This window comes from Oryctolagus cuniculus, chromosome 7 (assembly GCF_051225735.1).
Source record: "Oryctolagus cuniculus isolate XC-2025 breed Fujian yellow rabbit chromosome 7, ASM5122573v1, whole genome shotgun sequence".
Classification (NCBI taxonomy): Eukaryota; Metazoa; Chordata; class Mammalia; order Lagomorpha; family Leporidae; genus Oryctolagus; species Oryctolagus cuniculus.
Window position 1 is genome coordinate 36,189,950 of NC_142873.1, and position 18,860 is coordinate 36,208,809.

General features: G+C 43.1%; 1 long non-coding RNA gene across 1 annotated transcript; it reads right to left on the reverse strand.

Moving 5' to 3' along the window:
• Nucleotides 1-1,784: 1,784 nt before the first annotated feature.
• Nucleotides 1,785-14,489, reverse strand: LOC149125411 (uncharacterized). Its single transcript, XR_016211412.1, has 3 exons — nucleotides 14,323-14,489; nucleotides 4,253-4,418; nucleotides 1,785-2,704 (listed from the first exon to the last, which is right to left on the reverse strand). It is a non-coding gene; the product is annotated as an uncharacterized LOC149125411 (long non-coding RNA).
• Nucleotides 14,490-18,860: the final 4,371 nt, after the last annotated feature.

Consider the following 18,860-nt stretch of genomic DNA (forward strand, 5'->3'; position numbering starts at 1 on the left):
AAAAATAAATCTTTAAAAAAAATAACTATACTTAGTTCCTCCTTTACCAGCCTTCCGGAACGCAGGTTTGTACAATTCCTATCTTTAAATTCAAAAAGTTTCCTGAAATATTTTTTGAAGCTGGTGAACTAATCGATCTTTTGTTTTGTTTTGTTTTCATTTGAGTGGCAGAGTTATAGACAGAGAGAGGGAGATACAGAGTAAAAGGTCTCCCATCCATTGGTTCACTCCCCAAATGGCTGCAATGGCTGGGCCTGGAGGGATCCAAAGCCAGGAGCCTTGCCGGGTCTCCTATGTGGGTGCAATGGCCCAAGCACTTGTGCCATCCTCCACTGCCTTTCCAGGCCAACAGAAGAGAAATGGACCAGAAGAAGAGCAGTCAGGATGAGAACCAGCACCCACATGGGATGCCAGCACAGCATGCAGAGGCCCAGTCCACTAATCACAGCACTACCCCCCAAACTGATCGATTCTTAATTAATGAAAGGAAGATTGTGAATGGATCCAGTGGCATTTCATTACAAAACTTTTTTTTCAGCTTGAAAGTCATTTTACAGTGCACAGAGCACACTTTGGGGGCCATCAACGTCCCTTGCCCCTTTAAGAGCTCAGACTGTCATGAGATTGTTGAATGCATTTATCATTTGCATAGGGAAAGGTTAATGTATTCTTTTCAAATATAAGCTCCTGTTTATGCAAAAGCATGCTTCTCCTATTAGCCCTGCCCAAGCACTGGTCCAAGCTTGTATTTGAAAACTGATTGTGTCAGGGAGATATTAAAGGATTATTTCTAGAGCAGAACATGCTCTTGTTAATGCAATAGTGAAAAATCTTATGTAGTCAAAATTATCTGGAAGTGAATTGGTCTTTATCAAATAGAACATGTAGATTCCTTTTAAATATTTCTGTGTGACTAGAAAAATAGCAATTCCTCCAGATAATTATGCAGCCAGTGCCTCATCTCCTCTTTATCTTGGGGAATCTGCAAGTGGAGAGGACTGTCAGATACATGGGATTGCTTGGTAACAGAACTGTCACCCAGTTCAGAATGATTTATGGAACTTCCACTGCACAGGTCCAATATTAAGGGTCTAGGTATAGACAGAGAGAGGGAACTGGTGCATTGCGGAAAACAGATGGTTCCAAAGTACCACAGTTAGGATTTAAGATGGAGCCAGGTTTCCACAATCACCATCAGTAGACTCTGACAGCAAGAATATGAGAATGTGATCATTTTAGTGTAGGCAGTCAAATGCGTTCACTTGGCCAAATAGGGAATTCAGGCTTAAAGAGATTAATTTACAGCAGTTCATACATATGATGCCCCTCCCAAAAAAATTTTTCTGGGAAAGTGGAATTAAAGGATAAGCTTACTTTTGGTGCAAAAAATATTGAAATTCATGCATATAAGGGGTGTCCAAAAAGTTCATGGAAATGTGTTATGAAAAAAACTATATGTGGATTTCAAAATTTCGTTGAGTTAGTCGGAAATAAAGTCTGAACATGACCTAGGTGTCTTTGATCTTAGTGCTATGTTTGATCCACATTTCTTCCTCTGGGCTAGAAAAATTACTGTGTTAAAAATTATTCCATCATGAGAAAATGCTGTTACAATCAGACACTTTCATAGTGTGGTTTTAAAAAATGCTGGGTGAATCTTTTGCCCAAGTATGTATCTTAATGTTTATCTGTTCATTCCTGGGGTTTTGCTTTTTTAACCTCAAGGCCTTTCGTTGCCATGTTTCTTTATGATAGAACTCTGAAGAATTCAAATTGTGTTGACTTTTATCTTATACATATTTTTATTTTTTATTTATTTTTTATTTTTTGACAGGCAGAGTGGACAGAAAGAGAGAGAGACAGAGAGATAGGTCTTCCTTTGTCATTGGTTCACCCTCCAATGGCCGCCGCGGCCAGCGCACCGCACTGATCCGAAGGCAGGAGCCAGGTGCTTCTCCTGGTCTCCCATGTGGGTGCAGGGCCCAAGCACTTGGGCCATCCTCCACTGCACTCTCAGGCCACAGCAGAGAGCTGGCCTGGAAGAGGGGCAACAGGGACAGACTCCGGCGCCCTGACTGGGACTAGAACCCGGTGTGCTGGCGCCGCAAGGCGGAGGATTAGCCTAGTGAACTGCGGTGCCGGCTTATATATGTTTCTAAATCATTATCTGAGAGCAAGACCTTGAAATAACAAAATTGGTACAACTATAAAAGTCAAAAAAGAGACCAAACTAGAACCCTCAAATTCTATACTTTTCTTGCTTTTGCTGCATGCTTCCCAGTCCTATGAGAAGTCTGGAATCTCGCAAGCTATAATCTTTTTTTTTTTAAATTTTTTGACAGGCAGAGTGGACAGTGAGGGAGAGAGAGAGACAGAGAGAAAGGTCTTCCTTTTGCCGTTGGTTCACCCTCCAATGGCCGCCGCGGCTGGCACACTGCGGCTAGCGCACCGTGCTGATCCGAAGCCAGGAGCCAGGTGCTTCTCCTGGTCTCCCATTCAAGCTATAATCTTGACATCCACTGGCTGCCCTGCTTATGTTCTGAGCTGCTGGAGCATAAAGAGGAGTCTCTGTAGGGATGAATCATGAGTTTCTGATTCAGGTCCAGGAACTTCATAGAATGTGAGCATCTCTGAGAAGGACATCCAGTGGTACCTTTTTACTTCCACGTATTCATGCATGCCCCAATGTGTAAAGTGGTTTAAACTGTTAACAAGGAGATCAAAGAAAAACACTTGTCACTAAAGGGCAATATGTGATGGAGATATAGAAGAAAGACAACCCTTTCCTACAAGAGTAAAGATTTATATATCCATTCAGTTCTATTTTGCTACAAATTGACTAAATTGTATTATTTGCAGTTGGACATCTCTCTGAACTGAATTACTCTATAGCAAGAGAATCCCATTAAAGGCATTGCTTAGAGAATAGCCCCCACTTGGCTATGCATTGAATTTTCCAAGTCTTGAATGTTCACTTATATCTGTAAGATGGTTGAGGATTTGGGAGCTATTTTTCCCTTTCCGAACATTGAGATGATGGAGTAAGAGACAATGATAGACATTAAGTACTGGAAAATAGACTTGGAATCAAGACCAGAGTCTTCAACTGAATAGCTGGGTAAACTTGTTCATCCACATCCTTTAATTACTACTTATAATTACTTACTTATAATACTTAACAATGGAGTCATTGTTGTCAGTACTATATTTTTTAAAAGATTTACTTATTGATTTAAGTCAAAGTTACAGAGAGAGAAGGCGAGAGAGAAAGAGATCTTCCATCCACTGGCTCACTCCCCCAGATGGCCACAAGGAACAGGGCTAGGCAGGCTGAAGCCAGGAGTCATGAGCTTCATCCAAGTCTCCCACATGTGTGGCAGGGGCCCAAAGTACTTGGGTCATCTTCTTCTACTTTTCCCAGGCCCTTAGCATGGAGCTGGATCAGCCAGGACTCTAACCAGCACCCATATAGGATGCTGGCATCACGGGCCTATAGCACAATGCTGGCCCTGTGTTCTCAGTACTATTATCCAGATCTACTAATGTTTCCTCATGTGTAAAATGAGAACCATTTATCATTCGCTGTTACTTTGCATGACTGGGAAATAAATGAGATAACATGTGAGGTCCTGATTGACACTAGCCACACAATAATCAATAACTATCATTTTGATGATACCTGTTATTTCATCCTTCAAAGCGTGTGTGTCCTAGCTGGACCACAGACAATGTCTTAGTCACCTTTGTATGCTAATTCCTCTCAGAGTCACTTGCACATGAACTTGCACTCCATCCATGATTGTGGGAATAAATTAGTAATCATTTATTATTTGGTGGTAAATAAATATATAATTGCTCAACTCAGAAAATCATGAAGAACTTGAAAAAAAAGTGTGTATGTGTGTGGGGAGAGGGGAAGGGGGAAATGAGGAAAAGAATACAAGAAGGGATATTATAGATTTATATACTTATTTGAAAGGCAGAGTTACAGAGAGGAACTTCTTCCAGATCTCCCACATGGGTCCAAGCACTTGGGCCATCTTCTACTGCTTTCCCAGGCCATAGCAGAGAGCTGGATTAGAAGTGGAGCAGCCGGGACTCGAAGCGGTGCCCATATGAGATGCCAGTACTGCAAGTGGTGGTTTTTACCAGTCATACCACAGCGCCAGCCCGCCTTGTGTCCTTGATGAAATTTTCTCAGAATGAGCACTCAGGCTTGCTGCTTCTCATCCTATGCCACTGTGGCTCTTACCTTGAATAATGAAGATTACATGGGAAAACACCGGTGGTCTTGCAGGTGGAATGCATCTGGTTCTTTTTTGTTTGGATTACTTTCTCAGCACCCAGTGCCCTTCTGAAAGCACATCAATTCCAGGAAATGCAAGACCCAGGGACAGCATATTCTTTCTCATCACCTGCTAATGAGATAAGTGCAGCAAGTTAAAAGGCAGCCACAGGAATAACAACAAGCACTCGAGTGTGTGTCTCCTCTAATTATCCATGTCTGTGTTCTTACCCATCTGAGAGGGGTTTCTGGGACAAAGCAAAGCCTCTTTCCTTTTCCTATTTCCCTGAACGCTGACCTTCTAAGGAATATCTAGAATATATTCTCCTCTACTGAACGTGGTAACTAATTACTTTTTGAAAAAGACTTATTTATTTATTTATTTATTTATTTGAAAGGCAGGGTTACAGAGAGAGGGCTTCCATCCACTGGTTCTCTCCCCAAATGGCTGAAACAGCCAGAGCTGGGCCGATCCAAAGCCAAGAGCCAGGAGCTTCTTCCAGGTCTCCCACATAGGCACAGGGGCCCAAGGTTTGGGCCAGCTTCCACTGCTTTTCCAGACCATAGCAGAGAACTGGATCGGAGGTGGAGCAGCCAGGACTCGAACCGGCACCCGTATGGGATGCTGGCACTGCAGGCGGCAGCTTTACCCTCTACGCCACAGCGCCGACCCTAATTACTACCACTTTTCATAGACTTTATGTGACCTGTTCCTTTGAGAAAATGCAGCATGGAGGGGCAGAGTTTTCACCTCCCTTCATCTCTAATACTTGGCATGTTACTGAGAAGTTCCGAGGTGATGAAGGCACCACCCAAAGTCACCTATGGAGCACTGGAAGCATCCTTGAATATGTTTTACATATAATCAATTAGAAGTTTTTACAATAGATTTAATGCCATCTAGATACAAAGGGTAGCTTAAGAATAAAAAATGATTGGGACCAGCATTGTAAATACTGTAAAGCTCCTGGCTCTTGGCTTTGGATCGGCCCAGCTCTTTTTCAAGAAGTAATTAGTTACCATGTTCAGTAGAGGAGAATGTATTCTAGATATTCCTTTACATTCAGTGTAAAGCCACCACCTGGGACCCCAGCATCCAAAAAATATGGGTAATAGTTCAAGTCCCAGCTGCCCACTTTCAGTCCAGTCCCCCTGATAATGCATCTGGGAAAGCAGAAGAGGGTGGCCCAGGTATTTGGGCTGCTGTACCCACAGGGGAGGTCTGGAAGAAACTCCTGGCTCCTGGTTTCTGCTTGGTCAAGCTCCAGCAATTTCGGCCATTTGAGGAGAGAATCAGAGGATGGAAGATCATTCTCTCTGTCTCTCCCTCTCTCTGTGTAACTCTGCCTTTCAAGTAAATATATGAAACTTTAAGGGAAAAAAAGGATAAAAATGATGGAGATCGGCAGTCAGAAAGAAGGAGCAAGAGGAAGGACAAAGTTTTCAGGAAGTGGATCCATGTGTGTTTACTTTTACATCTCAAATAACATCTTTTTTTTTTTTTTTTTTTTTTTTTTTGGACAGAGTGGACAGTGAGAGAGACAGAGAGAAAGATCTTCCTTTTTCCATTGGTTCACCCCTAATGGCCGCTGCGGCTGGCGCACCGCGCTGATCCGAAGCCAGGAGCCAGGTGCTTCTCCTGGTCTCCCATGGGGTGCAGGGTCCAAAGACCTGGGCCATCCTCCACTGCACTTCCAGGCCACAGCAGAGAGCTGGCCTGGAAGAGGGGCAACCGGGACAGAATCTGGTGCCCCGACCGGGACTAGAATCCTGTGTGCTGGCGCCGCAGGTGGAGGATTGGCCTATTGAGCCTTGGTGCCGGCCTCCAATAACATCTTGTGTGGTATCTGTGAGAGGATTTATTAATACCTGTCACATACCAGGCGCTTTTCATAAAATGAATTTTGCACAATCTAAATGTCAACGTCTGACGTCCTGGAGTTCTCCAGTTTGCTGAAGTCATCTTGTTTTTTGATATGTAAGTAGAAGTTGACTTAATGTCCATCTTCTCTACATCAGGAAACTCAACCTTCTCAGTGTCTCCAAGGATCTCTGGGGTGCTCGTACTTCTGCTAATCCCTCCTATTTCTGAGTGCTTTTTTTTCCAAGGAATGTATTAGATATTGTCTTTCATTTCATTATAAAAATTAACAAACCAATGCAGAAGAGTATAATCAGTCATGTACCCAGTTTCAACAATGACCAATGTATAAATTTTAAATCAATAACCCTCACTTCCTACTATAACTAGATTATTTTAAAGAAAATCCAAGACATAATATTATTCCTAAAAATAGTATTTTGGGGACCAGCACTGTGGCATAGTGGGTAAAGCCTCTGCTTGCAGCGCCGGCATCCCAAACGGGTATCAATTTAAGTCCTGGCTGCTCCACTTCTGATCCAGCTCTCTGCCATGGCCTGGAAAAGCAGCAGAAGATGGCCCAAGTCCTTGGCCCCTGTGCCCATGTGGGAGACCCGGAAGAAGCTCCTGGCTCCTGGCTTAGGATTGGGACAGCTCCAGCTGTTGCGACCATCTGGGAAGTAAACCAACAAAATGGTAGACCTCTCTCTGTGTCTCTGTCTCTCTCTCTCTCCCTGCCTCTGCCTCTGCCTCTCTGTAACTCTGCCTTTCAAATAAATAATAATAAATAAATCTTTAAAAAATAGTATTTTGCTCATAAAAATATCAGCATATATGGTGAACAGACTCGAAGGTGATCCCGTGATTCCTGTTTCCCAGCATTCACACTTTGGTGCAATTTCCTCCTCTCGAGAGAAGCAAGACATGTGACTCACTTTGAATCAAAAAGAACAGAGTGTACACAACCGTGTGTACATGCTACAATAACAAGACTGTAGTATCCGTCCTTTTAGGAAACTCTTTCCATGTGGCTTTATAGCAGCAGCTGTCATGAAAAGGAATACAGAGGGCATCCTCTAGTTGATAGCCAGAGAACGTCTGTCTTGTAATTTGTAAGGAACTGAATTCTGCCAATGAGTGCATCAACTTGGAGGTGGTCCTTTCCTTAGTTAAGCCACAGATGGGACCCCCCCCAATCCCTGGTGGACACCTTGATTACAGACTTACAGATCCCAATCGACCTGTACTCAGAACCGACATGCAAAAGTGTGGGATAATAAGTGTGTGTTGTTTTAAGCTTTTAAGCAGGTAGTAATTTGTTACACAACACTAGTCAACTAATATAGTATGCGGAATGGTTAATTTCAGGTGTCAATATGACTGGATTAAGGGATGCCTGGATAGCTGGGAAAGCATTATTCCTGGGTGTGTCTGAGAGGATGCATTCAGAGGAAATTGTTGTGTGAGTTGGAGGACTGAGAAAAATCTCCCCTCACTGTGAACATCATCACCCAACTGGCAGTGGGCCAGGATAAAACACAAAACAAGAGGATGCAGGATTCCTCTCTCTCTCTCTCTCTCTCTCTCTCTCTCTCTCTCTGTCGCTCTCTCACTCTATCTCTCAGAGATGAGATACCTTTCTTCTCCTGCTCTTGGACAATAAAATTCCAGTCCCTCAGTCTTTGGGCTTGTACCAGTATCCTGAGGACTCAGACTTCAGCTTCTCTGGTTCTGTGGCCTTTGGACTTGAACAGAGCCATGCCATAGGTATTCCATGTTCTCCAGCTCGCAGAAAATATTTTGAGGGACTGCCTAGTTTCCACAGCCATGTAAGCCAATTCTTTTCATAAATCCCTTTCATTCACACATCTAGCAGCTACACACACACACACACACACACACATACACACAATGTATTGATTCTGTCTCTCCAGGAAACCCTAATAGCATATGCATTTCTAAAAGATTAGGACTTTTAATATATCACAATATCACTACCATCTATAAATAATTTCTTAATGTTATCAAATACCTGATTGCTTCCCAAATTTTCACAATTACGATTTATTTTAGAGTCCTTTTTTTCTAATTGAGATCTAAGGTGTCCATGCATTGCATTTAATTATAATGTCAATATTTTTTAAGCTTTGAGATTGTCTTTTCTTCTTTTGCCCCTTTTCATAGGTATTTATTGAATATCAGGGTCATTTATGCTATAGAATTTCTCACTGAATTTTGCTGCTTCCTAGTGGTACTGTTTAACATGGCCCTTTTAGTCTCTATAGTTTCAGTAAAGTGATAGATCCAGATGGTGGATCAGATTCTGATCTTTTTGAAGGTCAAGAGTACTTTCTAGGTAGTCTTGTGTACTAGGAAGCATCATGTCTTGAATCTCTGTGATGATAACATAAATCACCAGGTATATGTGATGTAAGCTTGATTCAGGGATTACAAAGATCTCCACCCTCCTTTCACTTAACAAGTTTAACTGTCATGGATGAGCAATACTTATTCCATTGTTTTATTATGATAAGATGATAGAATAAATTTTTCATCTATGTTCCATTGCTTTTGCCTTCCATGCACTCCTCATTCCCACACTGGTTTGCTCTATGGAACTTATCCTAGTGCCTTCAGTTCACATGGTCTCAGTGACTCAACATGATGGGTATTTCAGAGTTCAATGAAGGTTTGGGATCAAGATTATGGAGTTAAATGAGAGCTCAGCTTAAAATTCAAAAATAGATATCACAATTCTTTTTTTAAAGATTTGTTTATTTATTTGTTTGCAAGACATAGTTACAAAGAGAGAGAGAAACAGAGAGAGATATCTTTCATCTGTTTGTTCACTCCCCAAATGGCCTCAAAGTCCAGGCCTGGTCAAACCAGAGTAATTTCATCTGGGTCTCCCAAGTTCTTGCGTCATCTTCCTCTGCTTCTTTCCCAGGCTCATAAACAGAGAGCTGGATCTTAAGTGGAGCAGCTGGGTCTCAAACTGGCACCCATATAGGATGCTGGCATTGCAGCGGCATAGCTTTACCTGCTACACCGCAATGCCAATCTCGCACTGCTTTCTTTGTTATGTCTGGCCTCACAGAAATTTTGAGAAACAAACAGATGTATTCTGTCATCACTTTGCAAGCACCTCTACTTAGCCAGGCAGACAAAAAGGTCTTTTGAGAGAGGTCAGGGAGGAGACTGGAGAAGAGGCCCAGGGTGCCATATCCATTCTTCATTCTAGATTCATCATCTCCATCACTTTTACTTTAAAGGGGTGGGTCTTTAGAATTCCACAAGAGATTGTTAATGATAACAGAATACTGATATACCAGTTAATCCCATTCTCCATTTTACTGACGTTCAAAGAGGTACCAAGACATACCCCTGGTCTTGTACACAATTATGGCAGAGATGGGAATAGGTGTTAGGTTCCCCGAAGGCCAACATTCTTTCAGCAAGCGTATTCTAAGGTACAACTCAGGCTTCTTTAAATGTGGTTGGCATTTGGGTTCCCAAAATAGCTTCAGAAGCTTTCATTTCATGTTTCCCCCACTCCTCAAGCTGCACATTTACACTCACTGAAGACCGCCAGCTCTTTTCCAAGTTGGAGAGATTTTTGTGATTAGAGTTTCCTAATTAGGGAAAGACTTATTTCACAACAAGACACATGATATTGGATTTTTTGCCTTCTTCAGATGATTCCTTAACCTATTAAATAAATTTTCTCTATTGCCGAGTCACTATTCTACTATATCATGTTCAAGAGGGATGCTAATGGTTATGACACTTGGTGCATCACAGTGGTACTGAAGAGCAGGCTCTGGACAATTCCTTTAACTAGAGGCAGTTTTGTAGCAGATGTAAGCTCTGGTCAGTATCAAATTGTTTTGTTCCAAATCCCAGTACCACCAAGGATGGAGCTTGGGCAAGTTATTGAAAATAGCTCTACTCAGCCGGCACTGCGGCTCAACAGGCTAATTCTCCACCTGCAGCGCCGGCACTCCAGGTTCTAGTCCCGGTCGGGGCACCAGATTCTGTCCCAATTGCTCTTCTTCCAGTCCAGCTCTCTGCTGTGGCCTGGGAGTGTAGTGGAGAATGCCCCAAGTACTTGGGCCCTGCACCAGCATGGGAGACCGGGAAAGGCACCTGGCTCCTGGCTTTGGATCAGCCGGTGCACCAGCCGCGCGGCCATTGGAGGTGTGAACCAACGGCAAAAGGAAGACCTTTCTCTCTGTCTCTCTCCCTCACTGTCCACTCTGCCTGTCAAAAGAAAAAAAAAGAAAATAGCTCTACTTTAGTTTATTTATCTGTGACTCACTTTTCATTAAAAAAGTACTGATTTTTAAATTAAAAATAATGATCTGTTGTATTTTTCATTATTATAGATTTCATAATTATTAAATGCTAAAGTTATAAGAAATATTCCAATATTTTATAGTTTTCACAAAGACCAGAGAGGGACTTAGATATGACCATGGTCCCAGCACTCCTAAAGAGTCCAGGTGGGATTAGAGCTCAGGTATGCCAAGTCATGATTTTCTGTCTTTTCCTACATTAAATTGCTTTTGTTTGAGAATCTGACATTTCATCATGTGATCTTTCAACAAAACTATTCTATCTAAAGAGGGGTTAGAAGATATTATTGAATCACTTCTCAGCTGCCATATATCTTGGGAAAAATAAAATAGTGATGAGTGGGTGTTGACAGCATCTCACAAGATTCTGAAGATGTTTTTATGTTCTGTGAGAGGCTATAGTCCTTGTTGTCTCCCACTCCACGGCAGGTTTATATTTTGCAATTATTTTTCATCATCCTTTAACTTGTGCTGAAAGGGAGCCCTTCTGGATATCCCATTGCCTCTCATTAACACCCTTCCTAATTTTCTCTCCTCTCTCATTGTGTTTTCAAGCATCTTGCCAACTAGAGAACCTGGCTCTCTCTGCTGTGGCCCGGGAGTGCAGTGGAGGATGGCCCAAGTGCTTGGGCCCTGCACCCCATGGGAGACCAGGAGAAGCACCTGGCTCCTGCCATCGGATCAGCGCAGTGCGCCAGCCACAGCGGCCATTGGAGGGTGAACCAACGGCAAAAGGAAGACCTTTCTCTCTGTCTCTCTCTCACTGTCCACTCTGCCTGTCAAAAAAAAAAAAAAAAAAAAACTAAAAAGAGAAGCTGGCTAAGAGAAGTCCTGCCTATTCAAAAGAGGTTGAAGGGCTCACGCCTGATCAGGCACTTTTGATCCTGGTCCACAGTAATGAGCACTCTCCGGGAGCTACAAAGCTCTGAGGAGCAGAAAGCTCCCTGGAGCCTTCCTTCTTAATGATGCTTCCTTCGGGCTCTGCACGCCTCACCTGGTTGGGGGACTGAGGAGATCTCTCTGGAAGCCTCAGTTCTGCATAAGATGAACTCAGTGGGATGAGAACCAGCGCAGGCACAGAAGGGATCCCACCTCACTCCCAGAAGCCTGCCCTGCTCCAAGTCTTGTCTGAATTCTGAACGCTTTACCTTTCACACTTGCATCTCCAACTGGTCACAAATTCCTTGACCTCTGACCCGCTGCCCTCAGTTTCTTCCTTGTCCCACACTTATCCATCCTGCGCATTGCCATTGAAGTAGTCTGTACCAGATCTCATCCTTCATTGTCTCTGTCTTCACTCAATTACTGCATGTTCCTCTGTCCAATTTGATAAAATTCAAACACCTCCACCTCAAGACACACCCTTCTTCTCCAATTAAACCTCTTTCCTGTTCTTTCCAACTTGACTCATAGCCACACAACTGTTTGAACTTGCCGCCCCTGCCGGAAACAGTCTTCTAGCAGGCTCACTTCCTTGCTCCAGCTTCCCTCTTGGCTGGATCCTCTTATCTCCACATCAGAAAGGAGGCAACAAATTGCTCCAGGTCCTGGGTGCATTCAGAGTGAGGGATTTCTCAACCCTGTCCTATTTCTCCAGCCAGCACCAAATCCCAGGGCCCCTACATTCAGACCTGGGTTGTTAGGTTGTCCAGATCTCAGAACTTCTCACCTATTCTCGTGGGCCTGCTCCTCTACAACTGACCTGTTGTCCTGGTCCTTGGTTTTAGGTCCTGTTTGAGTTATTCTAACAAGATTAATTCTCCTCTAGTTTATCCTTGTTCCTGAATTTCAGCCAAAATCCAGGGTCTTACTGTCTGTGAACTCATCTGTAAGGCACCACCCAGCCTATAGACTCCCACCAACCTCAGTAAACTTCACTAAAGTTGTTTTGTGCTAATAATAGTAGCTTCCATCAATTGTGTTTATTTACTCATTACTTATTTTTATTTCCAAAATTGTATTCATTTTATTATTATATTTATTTGGCTTATTTTATTTAGTCAGCTTCATTTGTGTACATGTACTTTTAAGCATAACTTTATTTCATTTTATTTGAGAGGCAGAGAGAGAGAGAGATCTTACATTCACTAATTCACTCCCCAAATACCCACAACAGCCAGGGTTGGACTAAGCCAACACCAGAAGCTCAGAATTTAACTCAAGTCTCCTACATGAAACCCAAGTAGTGAAGCCATCACCTGCTGCCTCCCAAAATGGGTATTAGCAGGATGTTGGAATTGGAAGCAGAGCCAAGACTTGAACTCAAGCATTCCAACACTGGAAATGTGTATCCCAAGTCATGTCTTAATTACTGTGTTAAATGACCTCCTCTACAAGTCATCCTCTTTGCCAAGTATTTTGGTAACATTATCTTATTTAAACCTCATAATAACCACAATACGAGTATATTAATATTAAATTTGTATATGAAATATTGATGCTCAGGGAGATTCAGTAAATTGCCCAAGCTCACATAGCTTGTAAGTTGTAAGGATCCTTTTTTTCAAACTTGACCTAAAATCCACCGCTTCCAAGGCTTTCCCCATCAGCACTCAATGCCTCCGCTCATGATCTCAGTTGTGATGCGGCTTTAGGGACTCACTGTTTCCTGTGCGTCAACTATTTGCATCTCAACACTTAGAGATCCTCAAGGACAAGAGTCTTTTCAGAAACAGTATAATATTGATTCCTTAAAAAGACAGGCTGACTCACTCAGCCCTCATTCACCCATAAGTTGAATTGGGAGGCAGAATGATCTGGTGTTTAGAAAAATACTCTAACTCCCAGGGGACTTCTCTGATCTGTGACACAGGCTTTGTTATTGGATGGGCACAGTTGTACTTAAGCCCATGCTGTCTCATGGTTTCAGAGGAAATCCCACCAGAACAAGGCCCACAGCTTACTCACAACAGGGTGCGTGAGAACAGTACTTCCCAACCCACAAACAGGATGGGTTTGATCCTCACAACAAACCTTTGAACAGACAGGCATCCCTGTCACCATTTAGAGAAGAGCAGATGGGAGTGCACAGGAGAGCAGCGGTTTGTTCAGAGGCATCCGGGAGGAAGAAGGCAGAATTAGTACTCACACCCAAATCCCCTGACTCATACCCAGGGCTTTCTGTGTCAATTCGAAGGAACAGGCTCCAGATAAAATAGGGAAAGAGCATAAGAAATGTCTATCCCTAAATATCGATAAATGCCAACAACCTCTACATTCCCAAGCTAAAATAGTTTTTTTAAAAACTGTGACTGAACCCAAGCCTAATGCAGCCTTCATAAAAGGTCACCCTATTCTGCAGCCTCCTAAACTCTTGTATCCTATCTAGTGTGCAACTCCTCTCCCTTATTTCCTCTAGGTCACAGGAATTGCACAGACAGTGGCTCAATGACTGAGGGCACTGGGGATGTATCGTAATTCAAATATAAAAGATGGGGCCTAATTTTAGCCTGTCTCAGATTAGCACACGATCTAGGGGTCTGAAGTGCTTCCAATTTCGTTGGTGGGTCGGTGGCTTCTTGGTAATTATCAGAGTTGGCTTAAAGGTCACCCAGAGAAGTAAGTTTCATTATCTAGAACGGAAGAAGGGCTCAGTAGTGAAAATAACACAAGCTATGAATTGCATTTGGAAACTGCATTTTAACTTACAGGCATAAAAAGCCCTGTATGTCTTGCTGGCTGAGCACTAACAAAGGAATCTCATTTGCAGACCCTTCCAGAGATAAAGGAAAGTTGTTTCTTAATTGCATGAAAGGTGAATGAGTCTCTGCTCACCTCAGAAGGGGCAAGCAGGCTCTTCACACCAAAAATATCCTCCTTACCTTCATCTTAGTCACTGGCATTCTCTCTCTGGTCTTTGTGACATTTGCAACATGTTTCTCCCTGGAACTAAGGACAGTAATGACTTCCATGCGTTTTCACAATGCTGCTACAATAGGAGAAGCCAGAGTGGTAGCGGAGGGGACACCTCTGTTAGCAGAGAAGGACCTTATTTATGCAAAGCCTTAACTGTAGATAAGCAGAATCTTCAGGGAAGGAAAACACACAGTGGCAAGGAAACAAAGTTACCACAACTACACCCACAGGGAAGGAAAACACACAGTGACAAGGAAACAAAGTTACCACAACTACACCCACAGGGAAGGAAAACACACAGTGACAAGGAAACAAAGTTGCCACAACTACACCCACCGCCAGCCTATGGACTACACAGCCTCGGGAAGTACAAAGTCAGCACACATGGGGAACTCTAACACAGTTTGGTGAGTCCCTATTGTGTGCCAGGAACTGTACTAGGTAGTGTGAAAGCTAAAGGAATTTTATGACAGTCTCTACCTTAATAGATGAAATAGTGTAACAGAAAAACCAAATATGTACTTGAAAAATAATTACAGTGCTGTTTATAAAATGGTTTTGGAGTACAAAAGCAAGCATAATTAATTCCACAAGAGGTTAGGTAGAAGAGTCAGAAAAGCCTTAGTGGATAACAAGTCATTGGAACTTGGCGATGAAATATGAACAAAAATTGATTTTGGGCACAGAATAAAGGGGTAGACCAAACAAACAAAACAGGTGAACAAAACAAAGAGAGGCAAATGGATACATGCAAAAGATAATAAACTTTTTTTGAAAAAGCTTTAGCCATCAAAAAGTTTTAAACAAGAGAAGGCACTGGGTTAATTTTGCATTTTGGAAAAGGGATTCTGATGGTAGCAGAGGAGGTGGAGTAGAAGCAGAAAGTATCTGAGACAGGAGCAACCATTTAGTAAGCTACTTAAATAGAAAAGGAGAAGGAAGATCTGACCAAGACAAAGGTTATGGGGGACGCTGTGGCACAGCGGGTTAAAGCACTGGCCTAGCAGAGCCGGCATCACATATGGGCGCAGGCTCAAGTCTCGGCTGCTCCACTTCCAATCCAGCTCCCTGCTAATGTGCCTGGGAAACCAGCAGAGGATGGCTCAAGTCCTTGAGTCCCTACATCCATGTAGGAGACCTGGAAGAAGCTCCTGACTCCTGGCTTTGGATCAGCTCAGCTCCAGCCATTGCTGCCATTTGGGGAGTGAACAAGCTGATGGAAGACTCTCTCTCTGTCTCTACCTGTCTCTGTAACTCTGTCTTTCAAATAAGTAAAATAAATCTTTAAAAAAAAATTTAAGGATATAAGAGGAAAGAACTCTTGCCTCTTGTAGACACTGGATGCTGTTGAATTGATTTTATAAATCCATTTTTTTAGAATATGTGTGCATGGTCTCAGAGCTGGCAAAGCATGTTCACCTCCATGATACAATGTCAGCCATTCCCTATACCCTGGGAGGTGTGTAGAGAAATTATCTAATAATGCCATTTTAGAGAGAAGCACACTAGAAAACTGAAAAAAAAAAAAAGAATCAGTTGAAGACAGTGAGAGGGAGGTAGTCCAGAGCAGGGGACATTACACCAGGATACCAAGCCTGAGCGGAGAAAGAGAAGGCTACCTGAATGTGAGGGTATGTGGGAGAGTTAGGAGGGCAGGGCACAGTCATAAAAGGAGATGGGTAAGCAGCTCCTGTTCATTGCCAAGTTAATGTACAAACATGCTGTTGCTTTTCCCACACTTGGGAAACAGAAGGCAATCGTTCTCGACTCCACTTTCCCCCCATGCTACCATTCCATTCCTCAAAAGCATTGTCTTCACTTGCTGTCCCCAAATCCCACGTTCTCTGAAATCCACTCTGAAAAGCCCGTCTCCACCACCTCTCCAGAGCAATTCTTGTTGACGTCATGGAAACATCTCTGTTCCTAACCTGGTGATCAGTGCTGCCCCTCCATTTCACCTGAACTGTGCGCAGCTCTTAACACAGTTGGCCACTTCCTCTGCCTTTTGTGCTGCCTTCACTTGGCTTCCAAGACCCCTCACTCTCTTGGTTTTTCTCTTGCTATCTTAGTGCATTTTCTGTTGTTATAATAAAACACCTGAGGCTGGGTACTTTATAAAGAAAATAGTTCTAGGGGCTAGCATTGTGGCATAGCAGATAAAGCCACCACCTGTGACACCAGCATCCCATATGGGCAGTGGTTTTGTGCCAACAGCCCCACTTTTGATCCAGCTCCCTGCTAGTGACCTGGGAAAAGCAGCAGAAGATGGCCCAAGGTTGGGGCCCCTGACACCCATGTGGGAGACGCAGATGAAACTCCTGGCTTCTGGCTTTGGCCTGGCCCAGCACTGGTCATTGAGTTGAGGAGTGAATCAGAGGAATGAAGATCTCTCTGTCTGTCTTCCCTCTCTATATGTAACTCTGACTTCCAAATAAATAAATAAATCTTTAAAAAAAAAAAGAAATAAAAGAAAAGAAAATTCTGGAGGTTCAACAGCATGGTTATAGCAGCTGAGTGGCTCTGGTGAGGGTCTTCTGGTTACATCATAACTTGGCATCATGGAAGGACTACATGAGTGAGGTGGGTAGTGGGGCTTCATGATAAGCCTTGGGGGTGAGAGAGCAAGATGAAGAAGCCAACTGGCTTCTTATCAACAGCCATCCTCTCTAGAATTAACCCACTTCAAGAGCCCAGTATCCGTGTCTCTGAGAGCAATGCACCATGACCCAGTCATCTTCCACTAGGCCCCACCCCTTAAAGGCTCCACCACTTCAGCACGGCTGCACTGGTACCTAGTCCCAGGACAACCAAATCAAACCACACTGACTGTCCTTCTCACTCTTCTTTGATGGTTCCTCTTCTTCTACCCAATCTCTTCAAGTTAAATTGGCCCAGAGCTTTGACCTTGGTCATCTCTTCTACTTATAATCACTTCCCTGGAGAGCTCAATCATTCATTTAGCTTTAACTTTCCTCTATATGCTAAAGATATGTAAATTTAAGCATTTCATACCTTCAATCTAGATCTGTCTCCTGGCTTCCAGACTCATGCATCTTCCCACTCAACATCTCTCTTTGAAGGATTTTTTTTCAAATTCAGCATATCAAAAACTGAACTCCTGGTCTTCCTCTCTCCCCTAAAATTTGTTTCACCTCTAGGAATCTCTGTTCTTCCAGTGTTCAGCAAATTAGAATCACCTTTGACTATTTTCTCATACTTTATACCCACACTAGTAGCACTTTCTGTTGGTTCCTTTAAAATGCAATCAAAATCCCTTTCTCTCTGTCTCTCTCTCTCTCTCTCACTATCCACTCTGCCTGTCAAAAAAAAATAAAAATAAAATAAAAATAAAAAAATGCAATCAAAATTGAATCACTCCTCATGGTCCTCCTGACAGCACCTAACACTAAGGCTCCACCATTTGTCATCCAGATCAGTACATGTTATGGGTTGAATTATGTCTCCCACAGACTCCTACACCCCTGTGAAAGATCATGTTAAGGTCCTAACGTCCATCACCGCAGAATGTGCCTTTATTTAGAATAAGGTCATGACAGAAATAATCAAGACATGATGAGGTGTGAATGGGATCTTAATTCAACACGACTGCTGTCTTCATAAAGAGGGGACATCTGCACACAGCAATAGACATGCACGGACAGAATGTAGAGACTCACAGGGAGGGGGCAGGCTTGTGAAGACAGAGGCACAGATTGGAGCCATGCTGCCTCAAGCCAGGGAAAGACTGAAGCTACAGGAAGCTGGAAGATGCAAGGAAGGATCTTTCACTAAAGGGTAAGGAGAGTGCATGTCTGACCAATGCCTTGACTTCAGACTTCTCACCTCCAGACCTGTGAGAGAATAAATTGCTGTTATTTCCAGTGGCCAAGTTGGTGGTGGCAGCCCTAGAAAATCAATGCACTGCAATAGCCCTAACTGCTCTCTTTGTTTCTACTCTTTGCTCCCCCTAAATTTATTAACAACAGAATAGCTCAAATGATCCTTTGAAGATTAATCATATCCTATCACTTCTCTACTAAAACCCTCAGATGGCTCTCCATTTCTCCAAAAAAAAAAAAACACCAAAATCCTCCTAGAATGGTGCTGTTCTGCATATTCTATCCATACCTATGACCACTTTATTTTCTTTTTTTTTTTTACTTTTTTAAAGATTTATTTATTTATTTTAAAGCCAGAGTTACTTATAGAGGAGGAAAGGCAGAGACAGAGAGAGAGAGAGAGAGAGAGAGAGAGAGAGAGAGGTTTTCCATCCACTGGTTCACTCCCCAGTTGGCTGCAATGGCTGGAGCTGCGCCGATCTGAAGTCAGGAGCCAGGAGCTTCTTCCAGGTCTCCCATGCGGGCACAGGGGCCCAAGGACTTGGGCCATCTTCTACTACTTTCCCAGGCCATAGCAGAGAGGATTGGAAGTGGAGCAGCCAGGACTCAAACTGGCGCCCATATGGGATACCAGCACTGCAGGCAACAGCTTTTACTCGCTAAGC